Genomic DNA, 12,601 nt, shown 5'->3' on the forward strand with positions numbered 1-12,601 from the left:
CCTTTTAAAGTGTTTCAACAGCAGAGAATTTTTTTTCTCAATTGCACTATATTAGGGCTGTGGGAAATTAATATTTGATGACAAACAAGAGTAAAAGTCCTCTTTTTGGGGTAAAAACCCACAAAATGAGATGAAGAATAGAAAGCACTGCTGACATTCAAAATCAAGATTTTCCATTTACTAAATAGTCTCTTTGACAAACTAAGCCAAAGGACAAACAGGTGTGATACATTAGAAAGCCTGCTTAGAGAGTTAAACAGCCCTAAAATGAGATAAAGAAGGAAGAGGACTGCTGGCATTCAAATTCAAAATTTTCTGTTTACTAAACAGGCTCTTTGACCAACTAAGACAAAGGACAAACAGGTGTGATACATTAGAAAGCCTGCTTAGAGAGTTAAGAAGCCCCAAACTGACATAAAGAAAGAATAGCACTGCTGGCATTCAAATTCAAGATTTTCTGTTTACTAAACAGGCTCTTTGACCAACTAAGACAAAGTACAAACAGGTGTGATACATTAGAAAGCCTGCATAGAGAGTTAAGAAGCCCCAAACTGACATAAAGAAAGAATAGCACTGCTGGCATTCAAATTCAAGATTTTCTGTTTACTAAACAGGCTCTTTGACCAACTAAGCCAAAGGACATAAAGGTGAGAGACATTGGATAAACGGATTAGAGATGCATAGAAAGGAGGCATTTCAAAACAAAAGCAACTGGTTTTACATTGTCATGCTTGAAGCCATCTTTCTTCCTTTATATCTCATAGATAGAAGAGATTTTTAATCTCACAATTGCACTATCAGTCGCAAGTGAAACACCTATTTTTAAGATAGGAAGCTTCTTTGTGAGGAGATGAAAACAAGGCACTGCTGAGATTCAAACTCAGGATCTCCTGTTTACTAGACAGGCGCTTTAACCAACTAAGCCACAGCACCTGAAGATGGCATGCACTTGAAATCAAAGGAAGATTGAAGCACCAATCGAACATTCAACTGGTTAGCGCAGCAAAACAATATTGAGCTTGAGTTCCATTCCACGTAGAGCAGAAACATGGAATAAGATTTCAATCTCAGTCATAACACTTAAGAAGCCAAGTAAATTTTGAAGAGCATTCATTTAAAAGACTGACAAATTTACAGAAGCTGTATCGAGGACAAAGGCTTTGAAGTTTTGCAATTGAATGAGCCATCTTTTAGCACAGCTGAAATTTGGGACTTGTTTTGCTTCCAAGTTATGACACAGAATAGACAGACTGAAGAAATGCCATGGCAAAACCAAAAGGAGGAAAAATTATGACTAATTGATATTAAAAACCTCAGCACTGGTTCATTTCTGATAGAGTTTTCCCCAAGCTAACTTCAAACAACAGGCACTGTAGTTGACGAGATAAGGCAACTCTGACAAAAGCCAACATACAATCTTCAGTGAAAAAACACTGACTGGTAAAAACCCTCTCAACATCTTCCCACCTAAACGCACAGGTGCTATGTAGACGAGGTGGCCGAGTGGTTAAGGCGATGGACTGCTAATCCATTGTGCTCTGCATGCATGGGTTCGAATCCCATCCTCATCGGATTAATCTGTTTCTTCTTTCGTGTTGAATGGTTTGGTTTTCATTTTTAACCCAAGCGGTGGACACTTCAAGCATGAAAGTTTACAATACGCCTGTGCTGCTATCAAACTTTGCAGAGTCAGATCTGTAAATCCACTGGTTTTAATTTGTAAAGGTTGATGCCATCCTATATTCTGTAAAGAAAATTATATCCTCTAATTCCTTTTAAAGTGTTTCAACAGCAGAGATTTTTTTTTCTCAATTGCACTATATTAGGGCTGTGGGAAATTAATATTTGATGACAAACAAGAGTAAAAGTCCTCTTTTTGGGGTAAAAACCCACAAAATGAGATGAAGAATAGAAAGCACTGCTGACATTCAAAATCAAGATTTTCCATTTACTAAATAGGCTCTTTGACAAACTAAGCCAAAGGACAAACAGGTGTGATACATTAGAAAGCCTGCTTAGAGAGTTAAACAGCCCTAAAATGAGATAAAGAAGGAAGAGGACTGCTGGCATTCAAATTCAAAATTTTCTGTTTACTAAACAGGCTCTTTGACCAACTAAGACAAAGGACAAACAGGTGTGATACATTAGAAAGCCTGCTTAGAGAGTTAAGAAGCCCCAAACTGACATAAAGAAAGAATAGCACTGCTGGCATTCAAATTCAAGATTTTCTGTTTACTAAACAGGCTCTTTGACCAACTAAGACAAAGTACAAACAGGTGTGATACATTAGAAAGCCTGCATAGAGAGTTAAGAAGCCCCAAACTGACATAAAGAAAGAATAGCACTGCTGGCATTCAAATTCAAGATTTTCTGTTTACTAAACAGGCTCTTTGACCAACTAAGCCAAAGGACATAAAGGTGAGAGACATTGGATAAACGGATTAGAGATGCATAGAAAGGAGGCATTTCAAAACAAAAGCAACTGGTTTTACATTGTCATGCTTGAAGCCATCTTTCTTCCTTTATATCTCATAGATAGAAGAGATTTTTAATCTCACAATTGCACTATCAGTCGCAAGTGAAACACCTATTTTTAAGATAGGAAGCTTCTTTGTGAGGAGATGAAAACAAGGCACTGCTGAGATTCAAACTCAGGATCTCCTGTTTACTAGACAGGCGCTTTAACCAACTAAGCCACAGCACCTGAAGATGGCATGCATTTGAAATCCAAGGAAGATTGAAGCACCAATCGAACATTCAACTGGTTAGCGCAGCAAAACAATATTGAGCTTGAGTTCCATTCCACGTAGAGCAGAAACATGGAATAAGATTTCAATCTCAGTCATAACACTTAAGAAGCCAAGTAAATTTTGAAGAGCATTCATTTAAAAGACTGACAAATTTACAGAAGCTGTATCGAGGACAAAGGCTTTGAAGTTTTGCAATTGAATGAGCCATCTTTTAGCACAGCTGAAATTTGGGACTTGTTTTGCTTCCAAGTTATGACACAGAATAGACAGACTGAAGAAATGCCATGGCAAAACCAAAAGGAGGAAAAATTATGACTAATTGATATTAAAAACCTCAGCACTGGTTCATTTCTGATAGAGTTTTCCCCAAGCTAACTTCAAACAACAGGCACTGTAGTTGACGAGATAAGGCAACTCTGACAAAAGCCAACATACAATCTTCAGTGAAAAAACACTGACTGGTAAAAACCCTCTCAACATCTTCCCACCTAAACGCACAGGTGCTATGTAGACGAGGTGGCCGAGTGGTTAAGGCGATGGACTGCTAATCCATTGTGCTCTGCATGCATGGGTTCGAATCCCATCCTCATCGGATTAATCTGTTTCTTCTTTCGTGTTGAATGGTTTGGTTTTCATTTTTAACCCAAGCGGTGGACACTTCAAGCATGAAAGTTTACAATACGCCTGTGCTGCTATCAAACTTTGCAGAGTCAGATCTGTAAATCCACTTGTTTTAATTTGTAAAGGTTGATGCCATCCTATATTCTGTAAAGAAAATTATATCCTCTAATTCCTTTTAAAGTGTTTCAACAGCAGAGAATTTTTTTTCTCAATTGCACTATATTAGGGCTGTGGGAAATTAATATTTGATGACAAACAAGAGTAAAAGTCCTCTTTTTGGGGTAAAAACCCACAAAATGAGATGAAGAATAGAAAGCACTGCTGACATTCAAAATCAAGATTTTCCATTTACTAAATAGTCTCTTTGACAAACTAAGCCAAAGGACAAACAGGTGTGATACATTAGAAAGCCTGCTTAGAGAGTTAAACAGCCCTAAAATGAGATAAAGAAGGAAGAGGACTGCTGGCATTCAAATTCAAAATTTTCTGTTTACTAAACAGGCTCTTTGACCAACTAAGACAAAGGACAAACAGGTGTGATACATTAGAAAGCCTGCTTAGAGAGTTAAGAAGCCCCAAACTGACATAAAGAAAGAATAGCACTGCTGGCATTCAAATTCAAGATTTTCTGTTTACTAAACAGGCTCTTTGACCAACTAAGACAAAGTACAAACAGGTGTGATACATTAGAAAGCCTGCATAGAGAGTTAAGAAGCCCCAAACTGACATAAAGAAAGAATAGCACTGCTGGCATTCAAATTCAAGATTTTCTGTTTACTAAACAGGCTCTTTGACCAACTAAGCCAAAGGACATAAAGGTGAGAGACATTGGATAAACGGATTAGAGATGCATAGAAAGGAGGCATTTCAAAACAAAAGCAACTGGTTTTACATTGTCATGCTTGAAGCCATCTTTCTTCCTTTATATCTCATAGATAGAAGAGATTTTTAATCTCACAATTGCACTATCAGTCGCAAGTGAAACACCTATTTTTAAGATAGGAAGCTTCTTTGTGAGGAGATGAAAACAAGGCACTGCTGAGATTCAAACTCAGGATCTCCTGTTTACTAGACAGGCGCTTTAACCAACTAAGCCACAGCACCTGAAGATGGCATGCACTTGAAATCAAAGGAAGATTGAAGCACCAATCGAACATTCAACTGGTTAGCGCAGCAAAACAATATTGAGCTTGAGTTCCATTCCACGTAGAGCAGAAACATGGAATAAGATTTCAATCTCAGTCATAACACTTAAGAAGCCAAGTAAATTTTGAAGAGCATTCATTTAAAAGACTGACAAATTTACAGAAGCTGTATCGAGGACAAAGGCTTTGAAGTTTTGCAATTGAATGAGCCATCTTTTAGCACAGCTGAAATTTGGGACTTGTTTTGCTTCCAAGTTATGACACAGAATAGACAGACTGAAGAAATGCCATGGCAAAACCAAAAGGAGGAAAAATTATGACTAATTGATATTAAAAACCTCAGCACTGGTTCATTTCTGATAGAGTTTTCCCCAAGCTAACTTCAAACAACAGGCACTGTAGTTGACGAGATAAGGCAACTCTGACAAAAGCCAACATACAATCTTCAGTGAAAAAACACTGACTGGTAAAAACCCTCTCAACATCTTCCCACCTAAACGCACAGGTGCTATGTAGACGAGGTGGCCGAGTGGTTAAGGCGATGGACTGCTAATCCATTGTGCTCTGCATGCATGGGTTCGAATCCCATCCTCATCGGATTAATCTGTTTCTTCTTTCGTGTTGAATGGTTTGGTTTTCATTTTTAACCCAAGCGGTGGACACTTCAAGCATGAAAGTTTACAATACGCCTGTGCTGCTATCAAACTTTGCAGAGTCAGATCTGTAAATCCACTGGTTTTAATTTGTAAAGGTTGATGCCATCCTATATTCTGTAAAGAAAATTATATCCTCTAATTCCTTTTAAAGTGTTTCAACAGCAGAGATTTTTTTTTCTCAATTGCACTATATTAGGGCTGTGGGAAATTAATATTTGATGACAAACAAGAGTAAAAGTCCTCTTTTTGGGGTAAAAACCCACAAAATGAGATGAAGAATAGAAAGCACTGCTGACATTCAAAATCAAGATTTTCCATTTACTAAATAGGCTCTTTGACAAACTAAGCCAAAGGACAAACAGGTGTGATACATTAGAAAGCCTGCTTAGAGAGTTAAACAGCCCTAAAATGAGATAAAGAAGGAAGAGGACTGCTGGCATTCAAATTCAAAATTTTCTGTTTACTAAACAGGCTCTTTGACCAACTAAGACAAAGGACAAACAGGTGTGATACATTAGAAAGCCTGCTTAGAGAGTTAAGAAGCCCCAAACTGACATAAAGAAAGAATAGCACTGCTGGCATTCAAATTCAAGATTTTCTGTTTACTAAACAGGCTCTTTGACCAACTAAGACAAAGTACAAACAGGTGTGATACATTAGAAAGCCTGCATAGAGAGTTAAGAAGCCCCAAACTGACATAAAGAAAGAATAGCACTGCTGGCATTCAAATTCAAGATTTTCTGTTTACTAAACAGGCTCTTTGACCAACTAAGCCAAAGGACATAAAGGTGAGAGACATTGGATAAACGGATTAGAGATGCATAGAAAGGAGGCATTTCAAAACAAAAGCAACTGGTTTTACATTGTCATGCTTGAAGCCATCTTTCTTCCTTTATATCTCATAGATAGAAGAGATTTTTAATCTCACAATTGCACTATCAGTCGCAAGTGAAACACCTATTTTTAAGATAGGAAGCTTCTTTGTGAGGAGATGAAAACAAGGCACTGCTGAGATTCAAACTCAGGATCTCCTGTTTACTAGACAGGCGCTTTAACCAACTAAGCCACAGCACCTGAAGATGGCATGCATTTGAAATCCAAGGAAGATTGAAGCACCAATCGAACATTCAACTGGTTAGCGCAGCAAAACAATATTGAGCTTGAGTTCCATTCCACGTAGAGCAGAAACATGGAATAAGATTTCAATCTCAGTCATAACACTTAAGAAGCCAAGTAAATTTTGAAGAGCATTCATTTAAAAGACTGACAAATTTACAGAAGCTGTATCGAGGACAAAGGCTTTGAAGTTTTGCAATTGAATGAGCCATCTTTTAGCACAGCTGAAATTTGGGACTTGTTTTGCTTCCAAGTTATGACACAGAATAGACAGACTGAAGAAATGCCATGGCAAAACCAAAAGGAGGAAAAATTATGACTAATTGATATTAAAAACCTCAGCACTGGTTCATTTCTGATAGAGTTTTCCCCAAGCTAACTTCAAACAACAGGCACTGTAGTTGACGAGATAAGGCAACTCTGACAAAAGCCAACATACAATCTTCAGTGAAAAAACACTGACTGGTAAAAACCCTCTCAACATCTTCCCACCTAAACGCACAGGTGCTATGTAGACGAGGTGGCCGAGTGGTTAAGGCGATGGACTGCTAATCCATTGTGCTCTGCATGCATGGGTTCGAATCCCATCCTCATCGGATTAATCTGTTTCTTCTTTCGTGTTGAATGGTTTGGTTTTCATTTTTAACCCAAGCGGTGGACACTTCAAGCATGAAAGTTTACAATACGCCTGTGCTGCTATCAAACTTTGCAGAGTCAGATCTGTAAATCCACTGGTTTTAATTTGTAAAGGTTGATGCCATCCTATATTCTGTAAAGAAAATTATATCCTCTAATTCCTTTTAAAGTGTTTCAACAGCAGAGATTTTTTTTTCTCAATTGCACTATATTAGGGCTGTGGGAAATTAATATTTGATGACAAACAAGAGTAAAAGTCCTCTTTTTGGGGTAAAAACCCACAAAATGAGATGAAGAATAGAAAGCACTGCTGACATTCAAAATCAAGATTTTCCATTTACTAAATAGGCTCTTTGACAAACTAAGCCAAAGGACAAACAGGTGTGATACATTAGAAAGCCTGCTTAGAGAGTTAAACAGCCCTAAAATGAGATAAAGAAGGAAGAGGACTGCTGGCATTCAAATTCAAAATTTTCTGTTTACTAAACAGGCTCTTTGACCAACTAAGACAAAGGACAAACAGGTGTGATACATTAGAAAGCCTGCTTAGAGAGTTAAGAAGCCCCAAACTGACATAAAGAAAGAATAGCACTGCTGGCATTCAAATTCAAGATTTTCTGTTTACTAAACAGGCTCTTTGACCAACTAAGACAAAGTACAAACAGGTGTGATACATTAGAAAGCCTGCATAGAGAGTTAAGAAGCCCCAAACTGACATAAAGAAAGAATAGCACTGCTGGCATTCAAATTCAAGATTTTCTGTTTACTAAACAGGCTCTTTGACCAACTAAGCCAAAGGACATAAAGGTGAGAGACATTGGATAAACGGATTAGAGATGCATAGAAAGGAGGCATTTCAAAACAAAAGCAACTGGTTTTACATTGTCATGCTTGAAGCCATCTTTCTTCCTTTATATCTCATAGATAGAAGAGATTTTTAATCTCACAATTGCACTATCAGTCGCAAGTGAAACACCTATTTTTAAGATAGGAAGCTTCTTTGTGAGGAGATGAAAACAAGGCACTGCTGAGATTCAAACTCAGGATCTCCTGTTTACTAGACAGGCGCTTTAACCAACTAAGCCACAGCACCTGAAGATGGCATGCATTTGAAATCCAAGGAAGATTGAAGCACCAATCGAACATTCAACTGGTTAGCGCAGCAAAACAATATTGAGCTTGAGTTCCATTCCACGTAGAGCAGAAACATGGAATAAGATTTCAATCTCAGTCATAACACTTAAGAAGCCAAGTAAATTTTGAAGAGCATTCATTTAAAAGACTGACAAATTTACAGAAGCTGTATCGAGGACAAAGGCTTTGAAGTTTTGCAATTGAATGAGCCATCTTTTAGCACAGCTGAAATTTGGGACTTGTTTTGCTTCCAAGTTATGACACAGAATAGACAGACTGAAGAAATGCCATGGCAAAACCAAAAGGAGGAAAAATTATGACTAATTGATATTAAAAACCTCAGCACTGGTTCATTTCTGATAGAGTTTTCCCCAAGCTAACTTCAAACAACAGGCACTGTAGTTGACGAGATAAGGCAACTCTGACAAAAGCCAACATACAATCTTCAGTGAAAAAACACTGACTGGTAAAAACCCTCTCAACATCTTCCCACCTAAACGCACAGGTGCTATGTAGACGAGGTGGCCGAGTGGTTAAGGCGATGGACTGCTAATCCATTGTGCTCTGCATGCATGGGTTCGAATCCCATCCTCATCGGATTAATCTGTTTCTTCTTTCGTGTTGAATGGTTTGGTTTTCATTTTTAACCCAAGCGGTGGACACTTCAAGCATGAAAGTTTACAATACGCCTGTGCTGCTATCAAACTTTGCAGAGTCAGATCTGTAAATCCACTTGTTTTAATTTGTAAAGGTTGATGCCATCCTATATTCTGTAAAGAAAATTATATCCTCTAATTCCTTTTAAAGTGTTTCAACAGCAGAGAATTTTTTTTCTCAATTGCACTATATTAGGGCTGTGGGAAATTAATATTTGATGACAAACAAGAGTAAAAGTCCTCTTTTTGGGGTAAAAACCCACAAAATGAGATGAAGAATAGAAAGCACTGCTGACATTCAAAATCAAGATTTTCCATTTACTAAATAGTCTCTTTGACAAACTAAGCCAAAGGACAAACAGGTGTGATACATTAGAAAGCCTGCTTAGAGAGTTAAACAGCCCTAAAATGAGATAAAGAAGGAAGAGGACTGCTGGCATTCAAATTCAAAATTTTCTGTTTACTAAACAGGCTCTTTGACCAACTAAGACAAAGGACAAACAGGTGTGATACATTAGAAAGCCTGCTTAGAGAGTTAAGAAGCCCCAAACTGACATAAAGAAAGAATAGCACTGCTGGCATTCAAATTCAAGATTTTCTGTTTACTAAACAGGCTCTTTGACCAACTAAGACAAAGTACAAACAGGTGTGATACATTAGAAAGCCTGCATAGAGAGTTAAGAAGCCCCAAACTGACATAAAGAAAGAATAGCACTGCTGGCATTCAAATTCAAGATTTTCTGTTTACTAAACAGGCTCTTTGACCAACTAAGCCAAAGGACATAAAGGTGAGAGACATTGGATAAACGGATTAGAGATGCATAGAAAGGAGGCATTTCAAAACAAAAGCAACTGGTTTTACATTGTCATGCTTGAAGCCATCTTTCTTCCTTTATATCTCATAGATAGAAGAGATTTTTAATCTCACAATTGCACTATCAGTCGCAAGTGAAACACCTATTTTTAAGATAGGAAGCTTCTTTGTGAGGAGATGAAAACAAGGCACTGCTGAGATTCAAACTCAGGATCTCCTGTTTACTAGACAGGCGCTTTAACCAACTAAGCCACAGCACCTGAAGATGGCATGCACTTGAAATCAAAGGAAGATTGAAGCACCAATCGAACATTCAACTGGTTAGCGCAGCAAAACAATATTGAGCTTGAGTTCCATTCCACGTAGAGCAGAAACATGGAATAAGATTTCAATCTCAGTCATAACACTTAAGAAGCCAAGTAAATTTTGAAGAGCATTCATTTAAAAGACTGACAAATTTACAGAAGCTGTATCGAGGACAAAGGCTTTGAAGTTTTGCAATTGAATGAGCCATCTTTTAGCACAGCTGAAATTTGGGACTTGTTTTGCTTCCAAGTTATGACACAGAATAGACAGACTGAAGAAATGCCATGGCAAAACCAAAAGGAGGAAAAATTATGACTAATTGATATTAAAAACCTCAGCACTGGTTCATTTCTGATAGAGTTTTCCCCAAGCTAACTTCAAACAACAGGCACTGTAGTTGACGAGATAAGGCAACTCTGACAAAAGCCAACATACAATCTTCAGTGAAAAAACACTGACTGGTAAAAACCCTCTCAACATCTTCCCACCTAAACGCACAGGTGCTATGTAGACGAGGTGGCCGAGTGGTTAAGGCGATGGACTGCTAATCCATTGTGCTCTGCATCCTCGTCGGATTAATCTGTTTCTTCTTTCGTGTTGAATGGTTTGGTTTTCATTTTTAACCCAAGCGGTGGACACTTCAAGCATGAAAGTTTACAATACGCCTGTGCTGCTATCAAACTTTGCAGAGTCAGATCTGTAAATCCACTTGTTTTAATTTGTAAAGGTTGATGCCATCCTATATTCTGTAAAGAAAATTATATCCTCTAATTCCTTTTAAAGTGTTTCAACAGCAGAGAATTTTTTTTCTCAATTGCACTATATTAGGGCTGTGGGAAATTAATATTTGATGACAAACAAGAGTAAAAGTCCTCTTTTTGGGGTAAAAACCCACAAAATGAGATGAAGAATAGAAAGCACTGCTGACATTCAAAATCAAGATTTTCCATTTACTAAATAGGCTCTTTGACAAACTAAGCCAAAGGACAAACAGGTGTGATACATTAGAAAGCCTGCTTAGAGAGTTAAACAGCCCTAAAATGAGATAAAGAAGGAAGAGGACTGCTGGCATTCAAATTCAAAATTTTCTGTTTACTAAACAGGCTCTTTGACCAACTAAGACAAAGGACAAACAGGTGTGATACATTAGAAAGCCTGCTTAGAGAGTTAAGAAGCCCCAAACTGACATAAAGAAAGAATAGCACTGCTGGCATTCAAATTCAAGATTTTCTGTTTACTAAACAGGCTCTTTGACCAACTAAGACAAAGTACAAACAGGTGTGATACATTAGAAAGCCTGCATAGAGAGTTAAGAAGCCCCAAACTGACATAAAGAAAGAATAGCACTGCTGGCATTCAAATTCAAGATTTTCTGTTTACTAAACAGGCTCTTTGACCAACTAAGCCAAAGGACATAAAGGTGAGAGACATTGGATAAACGGATTAGAGATGCATAGAAAGGAGGCATTTCAAAACAAAAGCAACTGGTTTTACATTGTCATGCTTGAAGCCATCTTTCTTCCTTTATATCTCATAGATAGAAGAGATTTTTAATCTCACAATTGCACTATCAGTCGCAAGTGAAACACCTATTTTTAAGATAGGAAGCTTCTTTGTGAGGAGATGAAAACAAGGCACTGCTGAGATTCAAACTCAGGATCTCCTGTTTACTAGACAGGCGCTTTAACCAACTAAGCCACAGCACCTGAAGATGGCATGCATTTGAAATCCAAGGAAGATTGAAGCACCAATCGAACATTCAACTGGTTAGCGCAGCAAAACAATATTGAGCTTGAGTTCCATTCCACGTAGAGCAGAAACATGGAATAAGATTTCAATCTCAGTCATAACACTTAAGAAGCCAAGTAAATTTTGAAGAGCATTCATTTAAAAGACTGACAAATTTACAGAAGCTGTATCGAGGACAAAGGCTTTGAAGTTTTGCAATTGAATGAGCCATCTTTTAGCACAGCTGAAATTTGGGACTTGTTTTGCTTCCAAGTTATGACACAGAATAGACAGACTGAAGAAATGCCATGGCAAAACCAAAAGGAGGAAAAATTATGACTAATTGATATTAAAAACCTCAGCACTGGTTCATTTCTGATAGAGTTTTCCCCAAGCTAACTTCAAACAACAGGCACTGTAGTTGACGAGATAAGGCAACTCTGACAAAAGCCAACATACAATCTTCAGTGAAAAAACACTGACTGGTAAAAACCCTCTCAACATCTTCCCACCTAAACTCACAGGTGCTATGTAGACGAGGTGGCCGAGTGGTTAAGGCGATGGACTGCTAATCCATTGTGCTCTGCATGCATGGGTTCGAATCCCATCCTCGTCGGATTAATCTGCTTCTTCTTTCGTGTTGAATGGTTTGGTTTTCATTTTTAACCCAAGCGGTGGACACTTCAAGCATGAAAGTTTACAATACGCCTGTGCTGCTATCAAACTTTGCAGAGTCAGATCTGTAAATCCACTTGTTTTAATTTGTAAAGCTTGATGCCATCCTATATTCTGTAAAGAAAATTATATCCTCTAATTCCTTTTAAAGTGTTTCAACAGCAGAGAATTTTTTTTCTCAATTGCACTATATTAGGGCTGTGGGAAATTAATATTTGATGACAAACAAGAGTAAAAGTCCTCTTTTTGGGGTAAAAACCCACAAAATGAGATGAAGAATAGAAAGCACTGCTGACATTCAAAATCAAGATTTTCCATTTACTAAATAGGCTCTTTGACCAACTAAGCCAAAGGACAAACAGGT

General features: G+C 37.8%; 1 non-coding gene across 1 annotated transcript; it reads left to right on the forward strand.

The window, feature by feature from the left end:
• The first annotated feature begins 12,096 nt into the window (after positions 1-12,096).
• On the forward strand, positions 12,097-12,178 carry TRNAS-GCU (transfer RNA serine (anticodon GCU)). The gene has a single exon. It is a non-coding gene; the product is annotated as a tRNA-Ser (tRNA).
• The last annotated feature ends 423 nt before the right edge of the window (positions 12,179-12,601 follow it).

The sequence above is a fragment of the Dendrobates tinctorius genome, unplaced genomic scaffold, assembly GCF_039654945.1.
Source record: "Dendrobates tinctorius isolate UK_male_01 unplaced genomic scaffold, ASM3965494v1 ptg000204l, whole genome shotgun sequence".
Taxonomy (NCBI): domain Eukaryota; kingdom Metazoa; phylum Chordata; class Amphibia; order Anura; family Dendrobatidae; genus Dendrobates; species Dendrobates tinctorius.